Below are 24,276 nucleotides of genomic sequence, written 5' to 3'. Positions count from 1 at the left end.
TCCTTGCCACAGATCACATTCTTGGATTTTATTGTGGAGACCATTTCTTGGTCAAAAATCCGTAGGTGTTAGCCTTCAGTGTCATTGAAAATCGTCGTTCATGGCTATTTTCGACAAAAATGGGGTTTGTGTGGCCATTGATCATCGACCAGAGGCTCGTACACTTCACCCCACATATGTTTTCTTGCCAGAGATCATTAGGATTTCTGGTGGAGACCATTTCTTGGTCAAAAATCCGTTGGTGTTAGCCTTCGGTATTATTGAAAATGGTCGTTCATGGCTATTTTCGACTAAAATGGGGGTTGTGTGACCATTTATCATCGACCAGAGGCTCATACACCTCACCCCACATATGTTTCCTTGCCATTGATCACATCCTTGGATTTCTGGTGGAGACCATTTCTTGGTCAAAAATCCGTACATGTTAGCCTTCGGTATTATTGAAAATGGTCATTCATGGCTATTTTCAACAAACATGGGGGTTGTGTGGCCAATGATCATCAACCAGAGGCTCGTAAACCTCACCCCACATATGTTTCCTTGCCATAGATCACATTCTTGGATTTCTGGTGGTGACCATTTCTTGGTCAAAAATCCGTAGGTGTTAGCCTTCGGTATTATTGAAAATGGTCGTTCATAGCTATTTTCGACAAAAATGGGGGTTGTGTGGCCATTGATCATCGACCAAAGGCTCATACACCTCACCCTACATATGTTTCCTTACCATAGACCACATTCATGGATTTCTGGTGGAGACCATTTGTTGGTTAAAAATCCGTAGGTGTTAGCCTTCGGTATTATTGAGAATGGTCGTTCATGGCTATTTTCATCAAAAATGGGGGTTGTGTGGCCATTTATCATCAACCAGAGGCTCGTACACCTCACCCCACATATGTTTCTTTGCCATAGATCACATTCTTGGATTTCCGGTGGAGACCATTTATTTGTCAAAAATCTGTACGTGTTAGCCTTCAGTATTATTGAAAATGGTCATTCATGGCTATTTTCGACAAAAATGGGGGTTGTGTGGCCATTGATCATCGACCAGAGGCTCGTAAACCTCACCCCACATATGTTTCGTTGCCATAGATCACATTCTTTGATTTCTGGTGGAGACCATTTCTTGGTCAAAAATCTGAATGTTTTAGCCTTCGGTACTATTGAAAATGGTCGTTCATGGCTATTTTCGACAAAAATGGGGGTTGTGTGGCCATTGATATTCGACCAAAGGCTCATACACCTCACTACACATATGTTTCCTTGCCATAGATCACATTCTTGGATTTATTGTGGAGACCATTTCTTGGTCAAAAATCCGTAGGTGTTAGCCTTCAGTGTCATTGAAAATGGTCGTTCATGGCTATTTTCTACAAAAATGGGGTTTGTGTGGCCATTGATCATCGACCAGAGGTTCGTACACTTCACCCCACATATGTTTTCTTGCCAGAGATCACATTCTAGGATTTCTGGTGGATACCATTTCATGGTCAAAAATCCGTTGGTGTTAGCCTTCGGTATTATTGAAAATGGTCATTCATGGCTATTTTCGACTAAAATGGGGGTTGTGTGGCCATTTATCATCGACCAGAGGCTCATACACCACACCCCACATATGTTTCCTTGCCATAGATCACATTCTTGGATTTCTGGTGGAGACCATTTCTTGGTCAAAAATCCGTACGTGTTAGCCTTCGGTATTATTGAAAATGGTCATTCATGGCTATTTTCAACAAAAATGGGGGTTGTGTGGCCAATGATCATCAACCAGAGGCTCCTAAACCTCACCCCACATATGTTTCCTTGCCATAGATCACATTCTTGGATTTCTGGTGGTGACCATTTCTTGGTCAAATATCCGTAGCTGTTAGCCTTCGTTATTATTGAAAATGGTCGTTCTTAGCTATTTTCGACAAAAATGGGGGTTGTGTGGCCATTGATCATCGACCAAAGGCTCATACACCTCACCCCACATATGATTCCTTGCCATAGACCACATTCTTGGATTTCTGGTGGAGACCATTTGTTGGTCAAAAATCCGTAGGTGTTAGCCTTCGGTATTATTGAAAATGGTCGTTCATGGCTATTTTCATCAAAAATGGGGGTTGTGTGGCCATTTATCATCAACCAGAGGCTCGTACACCTCACCCCACATATGTTTCCTTGCCATAGATCACATTCTTGGATTTCTAGTGGAGACCATTTATTGGTCAAAAATTCGTACGTGTTAGCCTTCGGTATTATTGAAAGTGGTCGTGGTCGTTCATGGCTATTTTCGACAAAATGGGGGTTGTGTGGCCATTGATCATCGACCAGAGGCTCGTACACCTCACCCACATATGTTTCCTTGCCGTAGTTCACATTCTTGGATTTCTGGTGGAGACCATTTCTTGGTCAAAAATCCGTACGTGTTAGCCTTCGGTATTATTGAAAATGGTCGTTCATGGCAATTTTCGACAAAATAGAGGTTCTGTGGCCATTGATCATCGACCAGAGGCTCATACACCTCACCCACATATGTTTCCTTGCCGTAGATCACATTCTTGGATTTCTAGTGGAGACCATTTCTTGGGCAAAAATCTGAATGTGTTAGCTTTCGGTATTATTGAAAATGGTTATTCATGGCTATTTTCGACAAAAATGGGGGTTGTGTGGCCATTTATCTTCAACCAGAGGCTCATACACCGCACTACACATATGTTTTCTTGCCATAGATCACATTCTTGGATCTATGGTGGAGACCAGTTCTTGGTCAAAAATCCATAGGTGTTAGCCTTCAGTGTCATTGAAAATAGTCGTTCATGGCTATTTTCGACAATAATGGGGGTTGTGTGGCCATTGATAATCGACCAGAGGCTCATACACCTCACCCCACATATGTTTCCTTGCCATAGATCACATTCTTGGATTCCTGGTGGAGACCATTTCTTGGTCAAAAATCCGTAGGTGTTAGCCTTCGGTATTATTGAAAATGGTCGTTCATGGCTATTTTCGACAAAAATGGGGGTTGTGTGGCCATTGATCATCGACCAGAGGCTCGTACACCTCACCCCACATATGTTTTATTGCCATAGATCAAAATCTTGGATTTCTCTTGGAGACCATTTCTTGGTCAAAAATCCGAACGTGTTAGCCTTCGGTATTATTGAAAATGGTCGTTCATGGCTATTTTCGACAAAAATGGGGGTTGTGTGGCCATTGATCATCGACCAGAGGCTCGTACACCTGACCCGACATATAATTCCTTGCCATAGATCATATTCTTGGATTTCTGGTGGAGACGATTTCTTGGTCAAAAATCCGTAGGTGTTAGCCTTCGGTATTATGGAAAATGGTCGTTCATGGCTATTTTTGACAAAAATGGGGGTTCTGTGGCCATTGATCATCGACCAGAGGCTCGTACACCTCACCCCACATATGTTTCCTTGCCATAGATCAAATTCTTGGATTTCTGGTGGAGACCATTTCTTGGTCAAAAATCCGTAGGTGTTAGCCTTCGATATTATTGTAAATGGTCGTTCATGGCTATTTTCGATAAAAATGGGGGTTGTGTGGCCATTGATCATCGACCAGAGGCTCATACACCTCACCCAACATATGTTTCCTTGCCATAGATCACATTCTTGGATTTCTGGTGGAGACCATTTCTTGGTCAAAAATCTGTAGGTGTTAGCCTCTGGTATTATTGAAAATGGTCGTTCATAGCTATTTTGATAAAAAATAGGGGTTATATGGCCATTTATCATCAAACAGAGGCTCGTACACCTCACCCCACATATGTTTCTTGCCATAGATCACATTCTTGGATTTCTGGTGGAGACCATTTCTTGGTCAAAGATTTGTATGTGTTAGCCTTCGGTATTATTGAAAATGGTCGTTCATGGCTATTTTCGACAAAATGGGGGTTGTGTGGCCATTGATCATCGACCAGAGGCTCGTACACCTCACCCCACACATGTTTCCTTGCCATAGATCACATTCTTGGATTTCTGGTGGAGACCATTTCTTGGGCAAAAATCCGAATGTGTTAGCCTTCGGTATTTTTGAAAATGGTCATTCATGGCTATTTTCGATAAAAATGGGGGTTGTTTCTCCATTGATCTTTGACTAGAGGCTCATACACCTCACTAAACATATGTTTCCTTGCCATATATCACATTCTTGGATTTATGGTGGAGACCATTTCTTGGTCAAAAATCCATAGGTGTTAGCCTTTAGTGTCATTGAAAATGGTCGTTCATTGCTATTTTCGACAAAATAGAGGTTCTGTAGCCATTGATCATCGACCAGAGGCTCATACACCTCACCCCACATATGTTTCCTTGCCATAGATCACATTCTTGGATTTCTGGTGGAGACCATTTCTTGCTCAAAAATCCGTAGGTGTTAGCCTTCGGTATTATTGAAAATGGTCGTGGTCGTTCATGGTTATTTTCGACAAAAATGGGGGTTGTGTGGCCATTTATCTTCAACCAGAGGCTCATACACCTCACTACACATATGTTTTCTTGCCATATATCACATTTTTGGATCTATGGTGGAGGCCAGTTCTTGGTCAAAAATCCGTAGGTGTTAGCCTTCAGTGTCATTGAACATAGTCGTTCATGGCTATTTTCGACAAAAATGGGGGTTGTGTGGCCATTGATAATCGACCAGAGGCTCGTACACCTCACCCCACAAATTTTTCCTTGCCATAGATCACATTCTTGGATTTCTGGTGGAGACCATTTCTTGGTCATAAATGAACGACCATTTTCAATAATACTAGAGGCTAACACCTACGGATTTTTGACAAAGAAATGGTCTCCACCAGAAATCCAAGAATGTGATCTATGGCAAGGAAACATATGTGGGGTGAGGTGTGTGAGCCTCTGGTCGATGATCAATGGCCACACAACCCCCATTTTTGTCGAAAATAGCCATGAACGACCATTTTCAATAATACCGATGGCTAACACCTACAGATTTTTGACCAAGAAACGGTCTCCACCATAAATCCAAGAATGTGATCTATGGCAAGGAAACATATGTGGGGTGAGGTGTACGAGCCTCTGGTCGATGATCAATGGCCACACAACCCCCATTTTTGTCGAATATAGCCATGAACGACCATTTTCAATAATACAGAAGGCTAACACCTACGGATTTTTGACCAAGAAATCGTCTCCACCAGAAATCTAAGAATATTATCTATGGCAAGGAAACATATGTGGGGTGAGGTGTACGAGCCTGTGGTCGATGATCAATGGCCACACAACCCCCATTTTTGTCGAAACTAGCCATGAACGACCATTTTCAATAATATAGAAGGCTAACACGTACGGATTTTTGACCAAGAAATGTTCTCCACGAGAAATCCAAGATTGTGATCTATGGTAATGAAACATATGTGGGGTGAGGTGTACGAGCCTCTGGTCAAAGATAAATGGCCACACAACCCCCATTTTTGTCGAAAATAGCCATGAACGACCATTTCCAATAATACCGAAGGCTAACACATACGAATTTTTGACCAAGAAATGGTCTCCACCAGAAATCTAAGAATGTGATCTATGGCAAGGAAACATTTGTGGGGTGAGGTGTACGAGCCTCTAGTCGATTATCAATGGCCACACAACCCCCATTTTTGTCGAAAATAGCCATGAACGACTATTTTCAATGACACTGAAGGCTAAAACCTACAGATTTTTGACCAAGAACTGGTCTCCACCATAGATCCAAGAATGTGATATATGCAAGAAAACGTATGTTTAGTGAGGTGTATGAGCCTCTGGTTGAAGATAAATGGCCACACAACCCCCATTTTTGTCGAAAATAGCCATGAATGACCATTTTCAATAATACCGAAGGCTAACACCTACGGATTTTTGACCAAGAAATGGTCTCCACCAGAAATCCAAGAATGTGATCTATGGTAATGAAACATATATGGGGTGAGGTGTACGAGCCTCTGGTCGATGATCAATGGCCACAGAACCCCCATTTTTGTCGAAAATAGCCATGAACGACCATTTCCAATAATACCGAAGGCTAACACATACGAATTTTTGACCAAGAAATGGTCTCCACCAGAAATCCAAGAATGTGATCTATGGCAAGGAAACATTTGTGGGGTGAGGTGTACGAGCCTCTAGTCGATTATCAATGGCCACACAACCCCCATTTTTGTCGAAAATAGCCATGAACAACTATTTTCAATGACACTGAAGGCTAACACCTACAGATTTTTGACCAAGAACTGGTCTCCACCATAGATCCAAGAATGTGATATATGCAAGAAAACATATGTTTAGTGAGGTGTATGAGCCTCTGGTTGAAGATAAATGGCCACACAACCCCCATTTTTGTCGAAAATAGCCATGAATGACCATTTTCAATAATACCGAAGGCTAACACCTACTGATTTTTGACCAAGAAATGGTCTCCACCAGAAATCCAAGAATGTGATCTATGGCAAGGAAACATATGTGGGGTGAGGTGTATGAGCCTCTGGTCGATGACCAATGGCCACAGAACCTCTATTTTGTCGAAAATAGCCATGAACGACCATTTTCAATGACACTAAAGGCTAACACATATGGATTTTTGACCAAGAAATGGTCTCCACCATAAATCCAAGAATATGATATATGGCAAGGAAACATAAGTGTAGTGAGGTGTATGAGCCTCTGGTCGAAGATCAATGGCAAAACAACCCTCATTTTTATCGAAAATAGCCATGAATGACCATTTTCAAAAATACCGAAGGCTAACACATTCGGATTTTTGCCCAAGAAATGGTCTCCACTAGAAATCCAAGAATGTGATCTATGGCAAGGAAACATATGTGGGGTGAGGTGTATGAGCCTCTGGTCGATGATCAATGGCCACACAACCCCCATTGTTTCGAAAATAGCCATGAACGACCATTTATAATAATATCGAAGGCTAACACCTACGGATTTTTGACCAGAAATGGTCTCCACCAGAAATCCAATAATTTGATCTATGGCAAGGAAACATATGTGGGGTGAGGTGTACGAGCCTCTGGTCGATGATCAATGGCCACACAACCCCCATTTTTGTCGAAAATAGCCATGAACGACCATTTTCAATAATATCGAAGGCTAACATGTACGGATTTTTGACCAAGAAATGGTCTCCATGAGAAATCCAAGATTTTGATCTATGGCAATAAAACATATGTGGGGTGAGGTGTATGAGCCTCTGGTCGATGATCAATGGCCACACAAACCCCATTTTTGTCGAAAATAGCCATGAACGACCATTTTCAATGATACCGAAGGCTAACACCTACGGATTTTTGACCAAGAAATGGTCTCCACCAGAAATCCAAGAATGTGATCTATGGCAAGGAAACATATGTGGGGTGAGGTGTATGAGCCTCTGGTCGATTATCAATGGCCACACAACCCCCATTATTGTCGAAAATAGCCATGAACGACCATTTTCAATGACACTGAAGGCTAACACCTATGGATTTTTGACCAAGAACTGGTCCCCACCATAGATCCAAGAATGTGATCTATGGCAAGAAAACATATGTGTAGTGAGGTGTATGAGCCTCTGGTTGAAGATAAATGGCCACACAACCCCCATTTTTGTCGAAAATAGCCATGAATAACCATTTTCAATAATACCGAAGGCTAACACATTCGGATTTTTGCCCAAGAAATGGTCTCCACCAGAAATCCAAGAATGTGATCTACGGCAAGGAAACATATGTGGGTGAGGTGTATGAGCCTCTGGTCGATGATCAATGGCCACAGAACCTCTATTTTGTCGAAAATAGCCATGAACGACCATTTTCAATAATACCGAAGGCTAACACGTACGAATTTTTGACCAAGAAATGGTCTCCACTAGAAATCCAAGAATGTGATCTATGGCAAGGAAACATATGTGGGGTGAGGTGTACGAGCCTCTGGTTGATAATAAATGGCCACACAACCCCCATTTTTGATGAAAATAGCCATGAACGACCATTTTCAATAATACCGAAGGCTAACACCTACGGATTTTTGACCAACAAATGGTCTCTACCAGAAATCCAAGAATGTGGTCTATGACAAGGAAACATATGTGGGGTGAGGTGTATGAGCCTTTGGTCGATGATCAATGGCCACACAACCCCCATTTTTGTCGAAAATAGCTATGAACGACCATTTTCAATAATACCGAAGGCTAACACCTACGGATTTTTGACCAAAAATGGTCACCACCAGAAATCCAAGAATGTGATCTATGGCAAGGAAACATATGTGGGGTGAGGTGTACGAGCCTCTGGTCGATATTCAATGGCCACACAACCCCATTTTTGTCGAAAATAGCCATAAATGACCATTTTCAATAATACCGAAGGCTAACATGTACGGATTTTTAACCAAGAAATGGTCTCCACCAGAAATCCAAGAATGTGATCTATGGCAAGTAAACATATGTGGGGTAAGGTGTACGATCCTCTGGTCGATGATAAATGGCCACACAACCCCCATTTTAGTCGAAAATAGCCATGAACGACCATTTTCAATAATACCGAAGGCTAACACCAACAGATTTTTGACCAAGAAATGGTCTCCACCAGAAATCCAAGAATGTGATCTATAGCAAGAAAACATATGTGGGGTGAAGTGTACGAGCCTCTGGTCGATGATCAATGGCCACACAACCCACATTTTGGTCGAAAATAGCCATGAACGACCATTTTCAATGACACTGAAGGCTAACACCTATGGATTTTTGACCAAGAAATGGTCTCCACCAGAAATCCAAGAATGTGGTCTATGGCAAGGAAACATATGTGGGGTGAGGTGTATGAGCCTTTGGTCGATGATCAATTGCCACACAACCCCCATTTTTGTCGAAAATAGCCATGAACGACCATTTTCAATAATACCGAAGGCTAACACCTACGGATTTTTGACCAAGAAATGGTCTCCACCAGAAATCCAAGAATGTGATCTATGGCAAGGAAACTTATGTGGGGTGAGGTGTACGAGCCTCTGGTCGATGACCAATGGCGACACAACCCCCATTTTTGTCGAAAATAGCCATGAATGACCATTTTCAATGATAGTGAAGGCTAACACCTACGAATTTTTGACCAACAAATGGTGTCCACGAGAAATTCAAGATTGTGATCTATGGCAAGAAAACATTTGTGGGGTGAAGTGTACGAGCCTTTGGTCGATGATCAATGGCCACACAACCTCCATTTTTGACGAAAATAGCCATGAACGACCATTTTCAATGACACTGAAGGCTAACACCTATGGATTTTTGACCAAGAAATGGTCTCCACCATAAATCCAAGAATGTGATCTATGGCAAGGAAACATATGTGTAGTGAGGTGTATGAGCCTCTGGTCGAAGATCAATGGCCACACAACCCCCATTTGTGTTAAAAATAGCCATGAATGACCATTTTCAATAATACCGAAGGCTAACACGTACGAATTTTTTACCAAGAAATGGTCTCCACCAGAAATCCAAGAATGTGATCTATGACAAGGAAACATATGTGGGGTGAGGTGTATGAGCCTCTGGTCGATGATCAATGGCCACACAACCCCCATTTTTGTTGAAAATAGCCATGAACGACCATTTAGAATAATACCGAAGGCTAACACCTACAGATTTTTGACCATTAAATGGTCTCCACCAGAAATCCAAGAATGTGATCTATGGCAAGGAAACATATGTGGGGTGAGGTGTACGAGCCTCTGATCGATGATCAATGGCCACACAACCCCCATTTTTTGTCGAAAATAGCCATGAACGACCATTTTCAATAATTCCGAAGGCTAACACCTACAGATTTTTGACCAAGAAATCGTCTCCACCAGAAATCCAAGAATATGATCTATGGCAAGGAACATATTTGGGGTGAGGTGTACGAGCCTCTGGTCGATGATCAATGGCCACACAACCCCCATTTTTGTCGAAAACAGCCATGAACGACCATTTTCAATAATACCGAAGGCTAACACGTATGGATTTTTGACCAAGAAATGGTCTCCACGAGAAATCCAAGATTGTGATCTATGGCAATTAAAAATATGTGGGGTGAGGTGTACGAGCCTCTGGTCGATGATAAATGGCCACACAACCCCCATTTTTGTCGAAAATAGCCATGAACGACCATTTTCAATAATACCAAAGGCTAACACATACGGATTTTTGTCCAAGAAATGGTCTCCACTAGAAATCCAAGAATGTGATCTATGGCAAGGAAACATATGTGGGGTGAGGTGTACAAGCACCTGGTCGATTATCAATGGCCACACAACCCCCATTTTTGTCGAAAATTGCCATGAACGACTATTTTCAATGACACTGAAGGCTAACACCTATGGATTTTAGACCAAGAACTGGTCTCCACCATAGATCCAAGAATGTGATCTATGGCAAGAAAACATATGTGTAGTGAGGTGTATGAGCCTCTGGTTGAAGATAAATGGCCACACAACCCCCATTTTTGTCGAAAATAGCCATGAATGACCATTTTGAATAATACCGAAGGCTAACACATCCGGATTTTTGCCCAAGAAATGGTCACCACCAGAATCCAAAAATGTGGTCTATGTCAAGGAAAAATATGTGGGTGAGGTGTATGAGCCTCTGGTCGATGATCAATGGCCACAGAACCTCTATTTTGTCAAAAATAGCAATGAACGACCATTTTCAATAATACCGAAGGCTAACACGTACGGATTTTTGACCAAGAAATGGTCTCTACCAGAAATCCAAGAATGTGATCTTCAGCAAGGAAACATATGTGGGTGAGGTGTACGAGCCTCTGGTCGATGATCAATGGCCACACAACCCCCATTTTGTCGAAAATAGCCATGAACGACCATTTTCAATAATACCGAAGGCTAACATGTACGAATTTTTGACCAAGAAATGGTCTCCACCAGAAATCCAAGAGTGTGCTCTATGGCAAGGAAACATATGTGGGGTGAGGTGTACGAGCCTCTGGTCGATGATAAATGGCCAAACAACCCCCATTTTTGATGAAAATAGCCATGAACGACCATTTTCAATAATACCGAAAGCTAACACCTACGGATTTTTGACCAACAAATGGTCTCCACCAGAAATCCAAGAATGTGGTCTATGGCAAGGAAACATATGTGGGGTGAGGTGTATGAGCCTTTGGTCGATGATCAATGGCCACACAACCCCCATTTTTTCGAAAATAGCCATGAACGACCATTTTCAATAATACCGAAGGCTAACACCTACGGATTTTTTACCAAGAAATGGTCACCACCAGAAATCCAAGAATGTGGTCTATGGCCAGGAAACACATGTGGGGTGAGGTGTATGAGCCTTTGGTCGATGATCAATTGCCACACAACCCCCATTTTTGTCGAAAATAGCCATGAACGACCATTTTCAATAATACCGAAGGCTAACACCTACGGATTTTTGACCAAGAAATGGTCTCCACCGGAAATCCAAGAATGTGATATATGGCAAGGAAACTTATGTGGGGTGAGGTGTACGATCCTGTGGTCGATGATCAATGGCGACACAACCCCCATTTTTGTCGAAAATAGCCATGAATGACCATTTTCAATGACACTGAAGGCTAACACCTACGAATTTTTGACCAACAAATGGTCTCCACGAGAAATCCAAGATTCTGATCTATGGCAAGAAAACATATGTGGGGTGAAGTGTACGAGCCTCTGGTCAATGATCAATGGCCACACAACCCCCATTTTTTGTCGAAAATAGCCATGAACGACCATTTTCAATGACACTGAAGGCTAACACCTATGGATTTTTGACCAAGAAATGGTCTCCACCATAAATCCAAGAATGTGATCTATGGCAAGGAAACATATGTGTAGTAAGGTGTATGAGCCTCTGGTCGAAGATCAATGGCCACACAACCCCCATTTGTGTCGAAAATAGCCAAGAATGACCATTTTCAATAATACCGAAGGCTAACACGTACGGATTTTTGACCAAGAAATGGTCTCCACCAGAAATCCAAGAATGTGATCTATGGCAAGGAAACATATGTGGGGTGAATTGTACGAGCCTCCGGTCAATGAGAAATGGCCACACAACCCCCATTGTAGTCAAAAATAGCCAAGAACGACCATTTTCAATAATACCGAAGGCTAACACCAACAGATTTTTGACCAAGAAATGGTCTCCTCTAGAAATCCAAGAATGTGATCTATGGCAAGAAAACATATGTGGGGTGAAGTGTACGAGCCTCTGGTCGATGATCAATGGCCACACAACCCCCATTTTTGTCAAAAATAGCCATGAACGACCATTTTCAATGACACTGAAGGCTAACACCTATGGATTTTTGACCAAAAAATGGTCTCCACCATAAATCCAAGAATGTGATCTATGGCAAGGAAACATAAGTGTAGTGAGGTGTATGAGCCTCTGGTCGAAGATCAATGGCCACACAACCCCCATTTTTGTCGAAAATAGCCATGAATGACCATTTTCAATAATACCGAAGGCTAACACGTACGGATTTTTGACCAAGAAATGGTCTCCACCAGAAATCCAAGAATGTGATCTATGGCAAGGAAACATATGTGGGGTGAATTGTACGAGCCTCTGGTTGATGATAAATGGCCACACAACCCCCATTTTAGTCAAAAATAGCCATGAACGACCATTTTCAATAATATCGAAGGCTAACACCAACAGATTTTTGACCAAGAAATGGTCTCCTCCAGAAATCCAAGAATGTGATCTATGGCAAGAAAACATATGTGGGGTGAAGTGTACGAGCCTCTGGTCGATGATCAATGGCCACACAACCCCCATTTTTGTCGAAAATAGCCATGAACGACCATTTTCAATGACACTAAAGGCTAACACCTATGGATTTCTGACCAAGAAATGGTCTCCACCATAAATCAAAGAATGTGATCTATGGCAAGGAAACATATGTGTAGTGAGGTGTATGAGCCTCTGGTCGAAGATCAATGGCCACACAACCCCCATTTTGTCGAAAATAGCCATGAATGACCATTTTCAAAAATACCGAAGGCTAACACATTCGGATTTTTTTCCCAAGAAATGGTCTCCATCAGAAATCCAAGAATGTGATCTATGGCAAGGAAACATATGTGGGGTGAGGTGTATGAGCCTCTGGTCGATGATCAATGGCCACACAACCCCCATTTTGTCGAAAATAGCCATGAACGACCATTTTCAATAATACCGAAGGCTAACACCTACGGATTTTTGACCAAGAAATGGTCTCCACCAGAAATCCAAGAATGTGATCTATGGCAAAGAAACATATGTGGGGTGAGGTGTATGAGCCTCTAGTCGATGATCAATGGCCACACAACCCCTATTTTTGTCGAAAGTAGCCATGAACAACCATTTTCAATGACACTGAAGGCTAACAACTATGGATTTTTGACCAAAAAATGGTCTCCACCATAAATCCAAGAATGTGAACTATGGCAAGAAAACATATGTGGGTTGAGGTGTACGAGCCTCTGGTCGATGATCAATGGCCACACAACCCTAATTTTTGTCAAAAATAGCCATGAACGACCATTTTCAATGACACTGAAGGCTAACACATTCGGATTTTTGACCAAAAAATGGTCTCCACCAGAAATCAAAGAATGTGATCTATGGCAAGGAAACATATGTGGGGTGAGGTTTACGAGCCTCTAGTTGATGATCATTGGCCACACAACCCCCATTTTTGTCGAAAATAGCCATGAATGACCATTTTCAATAATACCGAAGGCTAACACGTACGGATTTTTGACCAAGAAATGGTCTCCACCAGAAATCCAAGAATGTGATCTATGGCAAGGAAACATATGTGGGGTGAGGTGTATGAGCCTCTGGTCGATGATAAATGGCCACACAACCCCCATTTTAGTCGAAAATATCCATGAACGACCATTTTCAATAATACCGAAGGCTAACACCAACGGATTTTTGACCAAGAAATGGTCTCCACCAGAAATCCTAGATTGTGATCTACAGCAAGGAAACATATGTGGGGTGAGGTGTATGAGCCTCTAGTCGATGATCAATGGCCACACAACCCTAATTTTTGTCGAACATAGCCATGAACGACCATTTTCAATGACACTGAAGGCTAACACCTACGGATTTTTGACCAAGAAATGGTTTCCACCATAAATCCAAGAATGTGATCTATGGCAAGGAAACATATGTGTAGTGAGGTGTATGAGCCTCTGGTCGAAGATCAATGGCCACACAACCCCCATTTTTGTTGAAAATAGCCATGAATGACCATTTTCAAAAATACCAAAGGCTAACACATTCGGATTTTTGCCCAAGAAATGGTCTCCACCAGAAATCCAAGAATGTGATCTATGGCAAGGAAACATATGTGGGGTGAGGTGTACGAGCCTCTGGTCGATGATCAATGGCCACACAACACCTATTTTGCCGAAAATGGCCATGAACGACCATTTTCAATAATACCGAAGGCTAACACGTACGAGTTTTTGACCAAGAAATGGTCTCCACCAGAAATCCAAGAATGTGATCTATGGCAAGGAAAGATATGTGGGGTGAGGTTTATGAGCCTCTAGTCGATGATAAATGGCCACACAACCCCCATTTTTTATGAAAATAGCCATGAGCGACCATTTTCAATAATACTAGAGGCTAACACCTACGGATTTTTGACCAAGAAATGGTCTCCACTAGAAATCCAAGAATGTGATCTATGGCAAGGAAACATATGTGGGGTGAGGTTTACGATCCTCTGGTTGATGATCATTGGCCACACAACCCCCATTTTTGTCGAAAATAGCCATGAATGACCATTTTCAATAATACCGAAGTCTAACACGTACGGATTTTTGACCAAGAAATGGTCTCCACAAGAAATCCAAGAATGTGATCTATGGCAAGGAAACATATGTGGGGTGAGGTGTATGAGCCTCTGGTCGATGATAAATGGCCACACAACCCCCATTTTATTCGAAAATATCCATGAACGACCATTTTCAATAATACCGAAGGCTAACACCAACAGATTTTTGACCAATAATTGGTCTCCAGCAGAAATCCTAGATTGTGATCTCTGGCAAGAAAACATATGTGGGGTGAAGTGTACGAGCCTTTGGTCGATGATCAATGGCCACACAAACCCCATTTTTGTCGAATCTAGCCATGAACGACCATTTTCAATGACACTGAAGGCTAACACCTACGGATTTTTGACCAAGAAATGGTCTCCACAATAAATCCAAGAATGTGGTCTATGGCAAGGAAACATATGTGTAGTGACGTGTATGAGCCTTTGGTCGAATATCAATGGCCACATAACCCCCATTTTTGTCGAAAATAGCCATGAACGACCATTTTCAATAGTACCGAAGGCTAAAAAATTCAGATTTTTGACCAAGAAATGGTCTCCACCAGAAATCAAAGAATGTGATCTATGGCTAGGAAACATATGTGGGGTGAGGTTTAGGAGCCTCTGGTCGATGATCAATGGCCACACAACCCCCATTTTTGTCGAAAATAGCCATGAATGACCATTTTCAGTAATACTGAAGGCTAACACGTACAGATTTTTGACCAATAAATGGTCTCCACCGAAAATCCAAGAATGTGATCTATGGCAAGGAAACATTTGTGGGGTGAGGTGTACGAGCCTCTAGTCGATGATCATTGGCCACATAACCCCCATTTTTGTCGAAAATAGCCATGAATGACCATATTCAATAATACTGAAGGCTAACACGTACCAATTTTTGACCAAGAAATGGTCTCCACCGGAAATCCAAGAATGTGATCTATGGCAAGGAAACATATGTGGGGTGAATTGCACGAGCCTCTGGTCGATGATAAATGGCCACACAACCCCCATTTTAGTCCAAAATAGCCATGTACGACCATTTTCAATAATACCGAAGGCTAACACCAACAGATTTTTGACCAAGGAATGGTCTCCTCCAGAAATCCAAGAATGTGATCTATGGAAAGAAAACATATGTGGGGTGAAGTGTACGAGCCTCTGGTCGATGATCAATGGCCACACAACCCCCATTTTTGTCGAAAATAGCCATGAACGACCATTTTCAATGACACTAAACACTAACACCTATGGATTTCTGACCAAGAAATGGTCTCCACCATAAATCCAAGAATGTGATCTATGGCAAGGAAACATATGTGTAGTGAGGTGTATTAGCCTCTGGTCAAAGATCAATGGCCACACAACCCCCATTTTTGTCGAAAATAGCCATGAATGACCATTTTCAAAAATACCAAAGGCTAACACATTCGGATTTTTGCCCAAGAAATGGTCTCCACCAGAAATACAAGAATATGAGATATGGCAAGGAAACATATGTGGGGTCAGGTGTACGAGCCTCTGGTCGATGATTAATGGCCACACAACCCCCATTTTGCCGAAAATAGCCATGAACGACCATTTTCAATAATACCGAAGGCTAACACGTACGAGTTTTTGACCAAGAAATGGTCTCCACCAGAAATCCAAGAATGTGATCTATGGCAAGGAAACATATGTGGGGTGAGGTTTATGAGCCTCTGGTCGATGATCAATGGCCACACAACCCCCATTTTTGTCGAAAATACCCATGAACAACCATTTTCAATAATACCGAAGGCTAACAACTACGGATTTTTGACCAAGAAATGGTCTCCACCAGAAATCCAAGAATGTGATCTACAGCAAGGAAACATATGTGGGGTGAGGTGTATGAGCCTCTGGTCGACGATCAATGGCCACACAACCCTAATTTTTCTCGAAAATAGCCATGAACGACCATTTTCAATGACACTGAAGGCTAACACCTACGGATTTTTGACCAAGAAATGGTTTCCACCATAAATCCAAGAATGTGATCTATGGCAAGGAAACATATGTGTAGTGAGGTGTATGAGCCTCTGGTCGAAGATCAATGGCCACACAACCCCCATTTTTGTCGAAAATAGCCATGAATGACCATTTTCAAAAATACCAAAGGCTAACACATTCGGATTTTTGCCCAAGAAATGGTCTCCACCAGAAATCCAAGAATGTGATATATGGCAAGGAAACATATGTGGGGTGAGGTGTACGAGCCTCTGGTCGATGATCAATGGCCACACAACCCCCATTTTGCCGAAAGTAGCCATGAACGACCATTTTCAATAATACCGAAGGCTAACACGTACGAGTTTTTGACCAAAAAATGGTCTCCACCAGAAATCCAAGAATGTGATCTATGGCAAGGAAACATATGTGGGGTGAGGTTTATGAGCCTGTAGTCGATGATAAATGGCCACACAACCCCCATTTTTTATGAAAATAGCCATGAGCGACCATTTTCAATAATACTAGAGGCTAACACCTACGGATTTTTGACCAAGAAATGGTCTCCACTAGAAATCCAAGAATGTGATCTATGGCAAGGAAACATATGTGGGGTGAGGTGTATGAGCCTCTAGTCGATGATCAATGGCCACACAACCCCCATTTTTGTCGAAAATAGCCATGAACAACCATTTTCAATAATACCGAAGGCTAACACCTACGGATTTTTGACCAAGAAATGGTCTCCACCAGAAATCGAATAATGTGATCTACGGCAAGGAAACATATGTGGGTGAGGTGTATGAGCCTCTGGTCGACGATCAATGGCCACACAACCCTAATTTTTGTCAAAAATAGGCATGAACGACCATTTTCAATGACACTGAAGGCTAACACCTACGGATTTTTGACCAAGAAATGGTCTCCACCATAAATCCAAGAATGTGATCTATGGCAAGGAAACATATGTGTAGTGAGGTGTATGAGCCTCTGGTCGAAGATCAATGGCCACACAACCCCCATTTTTGTCGAAAATAGCCATGAATGACCATTTTCAAAAATACCAAAGGCTAACACATTCAGATTTTTGCCCAAGAAATGGTCTCCACCAGAAATCCAAGAATGTGATCTATGGCAAGGAAACATATGTGGGGTGAGGTGTACGAGCCTCTGGTCGATGATCAATGGCCACACAACCCCCATTTTGCCGAAAATAGCCATGAACGACCATTTTCAATAATACCGAAGGCTAACACGTACGAGTTTTTGACCAAGAAATGGTCTCCACCAGAAATCCAAGAATATGATCTATGGCAAGGAAACATTTGCGGGGTGAGGTTTATGAGCCTCTAGTCGATGATAAATGGCCACACAACCCCCATTTTTTATGAAAATTGCCATGAGCGACCATTTTCAATAATACTAGAGGCTAACACCTACGGATTTTTGACCAAGAAATGGTCTCCACCAGAAATCCAAGAATGTGATCTATGGCAAGGAAACATATGTGGGGTGAGGTGTATGAGCCTCTGGTCGATGATCAATGGCCACACAACCCCCATTTTTGTCGAAAATAGCCATGAACGACCATTTTCAATAATACCGAAGGCTAACACCTACGGATTTTTGACCAAGAAATGGTCTCCACCAGAAATCCAAGAATGTGATCTATGGCAAGGAAACATATGTGGGGTGAGGTGTATGAGCCTCTGGTCGACGATCAATGGCCACACAACCCTATTTTTTGTCGAAAATAGCCATGAACGACCATTTTCAATGACACTGAAGGCTAACACCTACGGATTTTTGTCCAAGAAATGGTCTCCACCATAAATCCAAGAATGTGATCTATGCCAAGGAAACATATGTGTAGTGAGGTGTATGAGCCTCTGGTCCAATATCAATGGCCACACAACCCCCATTTTTATCGAAAATAGCCATGAACGACCATTTTCAATAGTTCCGAAGGCTAACACATTCGGATTTTTTACCAAGAAATGGTCTCCACCAGAAATCAAAGAATGTGACCTATGGCAAGGAAACATATGTGGGGTGAGGTGTACGAGCCCTTGGTCGATGATCAATGGCCACACAACCCCCATTTTGTCGAAAATAGCCATGAATGACCATTTTCAATAATAGCGAAGGCTAACACGTACGGATTTTTGACCAAGAAATGGTCTCCACCAGATATCAAAGAATGTGATCTATGGCAAGGAAACATATGTGGGGTGAGGTGTATGAGCCTCTGGTCGATGATAAATGGCCACACAACCCCCATTTCAGTCGAAAATAGCCATGAACGACCATTTTCAATAATACCGAAGGCTAACACCAACAGATTTTTGACCAAGAAATGGTCTCCACCAGAAATCCAAGAATGTGATCTATGGCAAGAAAACATATGTGGGGTGAAGTGTACGAGCCTCTGGTCGATGATCAATGGCCACACAACCCCCATTTTTGTCGAAAATAACCATGAACGACCATTTTGAATGACACTGAAGGCTAACACCTATGGATTTTTGACCAAGAAATGGTCTCCACCATAAATCCAAGAATTTGATCTATGGCAAGGAAACATATGTGTAGTGAGGTGTATGAGCCTCTGATCGAAGATCAATGGCAACACAACCCCCATTTTTGTCGAAAATAGCCATGAATGACCATTTTCAAAAATACCGAAGGCTAACACATTCAGATTTTTGCCCAAGAAATGGTCTCCACCAGAAATCCAAGAATGTGATCTATGGCAAGGAAACATATGTGGGGTGAGGTGTACGAGCCTCTGGTCGATGATCAATGGCCACACAACCCCCATTTTGTCGAAAATGGCCATGAACGACCATTTTCAATAATACTGAAGGCTAACACGTACGAATTTTTGACCAAGAAATGGTCTCCACCAAAAATCCAAGAATGTGATCTATGGTAAGGAAACATATGTGGGGTGAGGTGTACGAGCCTCTGGTCGATGATAAATGGCCACACAACCCCCATTTTTGATGAAAATAGCCATGAACGGCCATTTTCAATAATACCAGAGGCTAACACCTACGGATTTTTTACCAAGAAATGGTCTCCACCAGAAATCCAAGAATGTGATCTATGGCAAGGAAACATATGTGGGGTGAGGTGTATGAGCCTCTGGTCGATGATAAATGGCCACACAACCCCCATTTTTGTCGAAAATAGCCATGAACGACCATTTTCAATAATACCGAAGGCTAACACCAACGAATTTTTGACCAAGAAATGGTCCCCACCAGAAATCCAAGAATGTGATCTATGGCAAGAAAACATATGTGGGGTGAAGTCTACGAGCTTCTGGTCGATGATCAATGGCCACACAAACCCCATTTTTGTCGAAAATAGCCATGAACAACCATTTTCAATGACACTGAACGCTAACACCTACGGATTTTTTACCAAGAAATGGTCTCCACCATAAATCCAAGAATGTGATATATGGAAAGGAAACATGTGTAGTGAGGTGTATGAGACTTTGGTCGAATATCAATGGCCACACAACCCCCATTTTTGTCGAAAATAGCCCTGAACGACCATTTTCAATAGTACCGAAGGCTAAAACATTCAGATTTTTGACCAAGAAATGGTCTCCACCAGAAATCAAAGAATGTGATCTATGGCAAGGAAACATATGTGGGGTGAGGTTTACGAGCCTCTGGTCGACGATCAATGGCCACACAACCCCCATTTTTGTCGAAAATAGCCATGAATGACCATTTTCAATAATACTGAAGGCTAACACGTACAAATTTTTGAACAATAAATGGTCTCCACCAGAAATCCAAGAATGTGATCTATGGCAAGGAAACACATGTGGGGTGAGGTGTATGAGCCTCTGGTCGATTATAAATGGCCACGCAACCCCCATTTTAGTCGAAAATAGCCATGAACGACCATTTTCAATAATACCGAAGGCTAACACCAACGGATTTTTGACTAAGAAATGGTCTCCACCAGAAATCCAAGAATGTGATCTATGGCAAGAAAACCTATATGGGGTGAAGTGTACGAGCCTCTGGTCGATGATCAATGGCCACACAACCCCCATTTTTGTCAGAAATAGCCATGAACGACCATTTTCAATGACACTGAAGGCTAACACCTACGGATTTTTGACCAAGAAATGGTCTCCACCATAAATCCAAGAATGTGATCTATGGCAAGGAAACATATGTGTAGTGAGGTGTATGAGCCTCTGGTCAAAGATTAATGGCCACACAACCCCCATTTTTGTCAAAAATAGCCATGAATGACAATTTTCAATAATACCGAAGGCTAACACATTCGGATTTTTGCCCAAGAAATGGTCTCCACTAGAAATCCAAGAATGTGATCTATGGCAAGGAAACATATGTGGGGTGAGGTGTACGAGCCTCTGATCGATGATCAATGGCCACACAACCCCCATTTTGTCGAAAATAGCCATGAACGATCATTTTCAATAATACTGAAGGCTAACATATGTTTCCTTAGCCTTCGGTATTATTGAAAATGGTCGTTCATGGCTATTTTCGACAAAATGGGGGTTGTGTGGCCATTGATCATCGACCAGAGGCTCGTACACCTCAGCCCACATATGTTTCCTTGCCATATATCACATTCTCGGATTTCTGGTGGAGACCATTTCTTGGTCAAAAATCCATACGTGTTAGCCTTCTGTATTATTGAAAATGGTCGTTGATCGCTATTTTCGACAAAAAATGGGCATTGTGTGGCCATTGATCAACTACCAGAGGCCCATACACCTCACCCCACATACGTACGAATTTTTGACCAAGAAATGGTCTCCACCAGAAATCCACGAATGTGATCTATAGCAAGAAAACATATGTGGGGTGAGGTGTACGAGCCTGGTCGATGATAAATGGCCACACAACCCCCATTTTTGATGAAAATAGCCATGAACGACCATTTTCAATAATACCGAAGGCTAACACCTACGGATTTTTGACCAAGAAATGGTCTCCACGAGAAATCCAAGAATGTGATCTATGGAAAGGAAACATATGTGGGGTGAGGTGTATGAGCCTCTGGTCTATTAACAATGGCCAAAGAACCCCCATTTTTGTCAAAAATAGCCATGAACGACCATTTTCAATAATACCGAAGGCTAACACCTACGGATTTTTGACCAAGAAATGGTCTCCACCAGAAATCCAAAATGTGATCTATGGAAAGGAAACATATGTGGGGTGAGGTGTACGAGCCTTTGGTCGATGATCAATGGCCACATAACCCCCATTTTTGTCAAAAATAGCCATGAACGACCATTTTCAATGACACTGAAGGGTAACACCTATGGATTTTTGACCAAGAAATGGTCTCCACCATAAGTCCAAGAATGTGATCTATGGCAAGGAAACATATGTGGGGTGAGGTGTATGGGCCTCTGGTCGTTGATCAATGGCCACACAACGCCCATTTTTTGTCGAAAATAGTGATCAACGACCATTTTCAATAATACAGAAGGCTAACACGTATGGATTTTTTACCAAGAAATGGTCTCCACCAGAAATCCGAGAATGTGATTGTTGGGGGCCTTCGGCTTCCAAAGGTCCTCAAAAACATGATTTGATAATGTTTTCCAAGTGAAATGTGTGAACAGGTATCTTCGGAATCGGATTATGAGTATAAAAGAGTATGGTCAAGACGAAGCTTGAGTGGAACGAAAGGCGATTGTGACGAAGGAAAAGATCATCACGAAGCTATGCACAGATAAGCTTCGGCATGACAGCAGAAAAGGGGAACCGACTTAAAGATGAAAAGCCAAATTAGACCCTGAAGAATTGCTATATAGTTATTGATAAGTATAAAGGGCATTAATGTAATTTTTCACAGGCTGCGTCCCGTGCCTATAAATAGATGAACAGTACTCCTGTCCTGTTCACGCTGACTTGGCATTCACTTTTGCGTCACGCCTGTATTATCTTTCCTTCAAACCGAAGGTACATTTGTAATTCATCATTGTTTATACAAGTAATATAAATGGAAGTAGATTAATAATAATGTTTACAAAAATTATGTTACTTTCTGTACTTTGTATGAATACACTCAATCTTTTATCATGATCGTGAAGGTATGTCCTCCATGACCTTCGTCCTAGAATCATTATATCCGAAGGGAAATAATGATCCGAAGGACGAAGGGCTTTGATATTTAACATTTTATGTTGCCTTGTTCTTGATTCATAGCATTTGAGAACAAGTCCCCAACATTGGCGCCCACCTCCGATGAACTCACTTACATTTCTTGAGCTTTGAATACCTTCGGCAAGCATCACCTTCGTCATGCCGCCGAAAAAAGCTTCAGCAACAGGGGCTGCCACTCTGCAGCCGCTGGACCCCAATCAGGACGTCCTTTCCCTTAGGGAGGCCCAAAGCCAGAAGAGGAAGGCCGCTAGTCCAACGCCTCCGGAGGACGACTTGGATCAGGAGATCCAAAACCTGGAGATCCTTCAGCAGCAGGTGCAACGAAAGAAGGAGAAGATGGCTCGTCTAGCTGATATTCAAAGACAGATAGATGAAGCTTCGGAAGAGGGTCATCATCTTGTTCAAGATGATCAGAACCGAAGGCCTCCGCGCAGAGAGCTTCATCAAGAAGGCTTCTACAATGAGGACGACTGGTATGAAGATTTCCATCATGGAAATTTTGCTTTTGATGATGCTTCTCCTCTCTCAACAGAATTGCAGGCTACAACATGGCCCTAGTCTTACAAGCCACCCCAGCTCCCCATGTACGATGGTCATACAGACCTGAAGCAATTCTTGATGAGCTATGAAGCAACCATATCTTCGTATGGTGGCAACACTGCAGTCATGGCAAAGTCTTTTGTCATGGCCGTCAAAAGTGTTGCTCAAACCTGGTACTCCTCTCTTCGGCCAGGGACAATCACCTCTTGGCAGAAGCTGAAGGATATGTTTATAACCAACTTCCAAGGGTTTCAGACGAAGCCTGTTACTGCACAAGCTTTATTCCAGTGTACCCAGGACCATGAAGAATACCTCTAGGCGTATGTCCGAAGGTTTCTGCGTCTGAGGGCACAGGCGCCAACAGTGCCCAATGAAATTGTCATTGAGGCCATGATTAAGGGACTTCGGCCGGGACCTTCAGCGCAATACTTTGCCAGGAAACCGCCGCAAACTTTGGAGAAGCTGCTCCAAAAGATGGACGAATATATCTGAGCTGATAATGACTTCCGCCAAAGAAGAGAGGAGGCATTTAGGTTCTCTGAAATGACCAGGGGCTTCGGAGGAAGATTTCATCCGAGGCACGTCAGGTCAATTCATAACTCCACTCAAAGTGATGATAGAGGAAGCCAATAGCAAAGGCCACAATACTCTTCGCAAGCTTCGGGGCAGCAGCAAAGTTCTGTTCGGCCGCCAGCGCCAAGGGGCAGAGGCGCTAGGGGCTTCGGGGGAAGATTTGGT

The 24,276-nt window shown here is 42.4% G+C and overlaps 1 pseudogene; it reads right to left on the bottom strand.

The window, feature by feature from the left end:
- LOC118474112 (pentatricopeptide repeat-containing protein At2g36240-like) overlaps window positions 1-23,582 on the bottom strand; it is a 40,659-nt pseudogene extending 17,077 nt beyond the window's left edge.
- Window positions 23,583-24,276: the final 694 nt, after the last annotated feature.

Source organism: Zea mays, unplaced genomic scaffold (genome assembly GCF_902167145.1).
Source record: "Zea mays cultivar B73 unplaced genomic scaffold, Zm-B73-REFERENCE-NAM-5.0 scaffold_22, whole genome shotgun sequence".
Classification (NCBI taxonomy): Eukaryota; Viridiplantae; Streptophyta; class Magnoliopsida; order Poales; family Poaceae; genus Zea; species Zea mays.
This window is presented reverse-complemented; position numbering and strand designations above follow the sequence as displayed.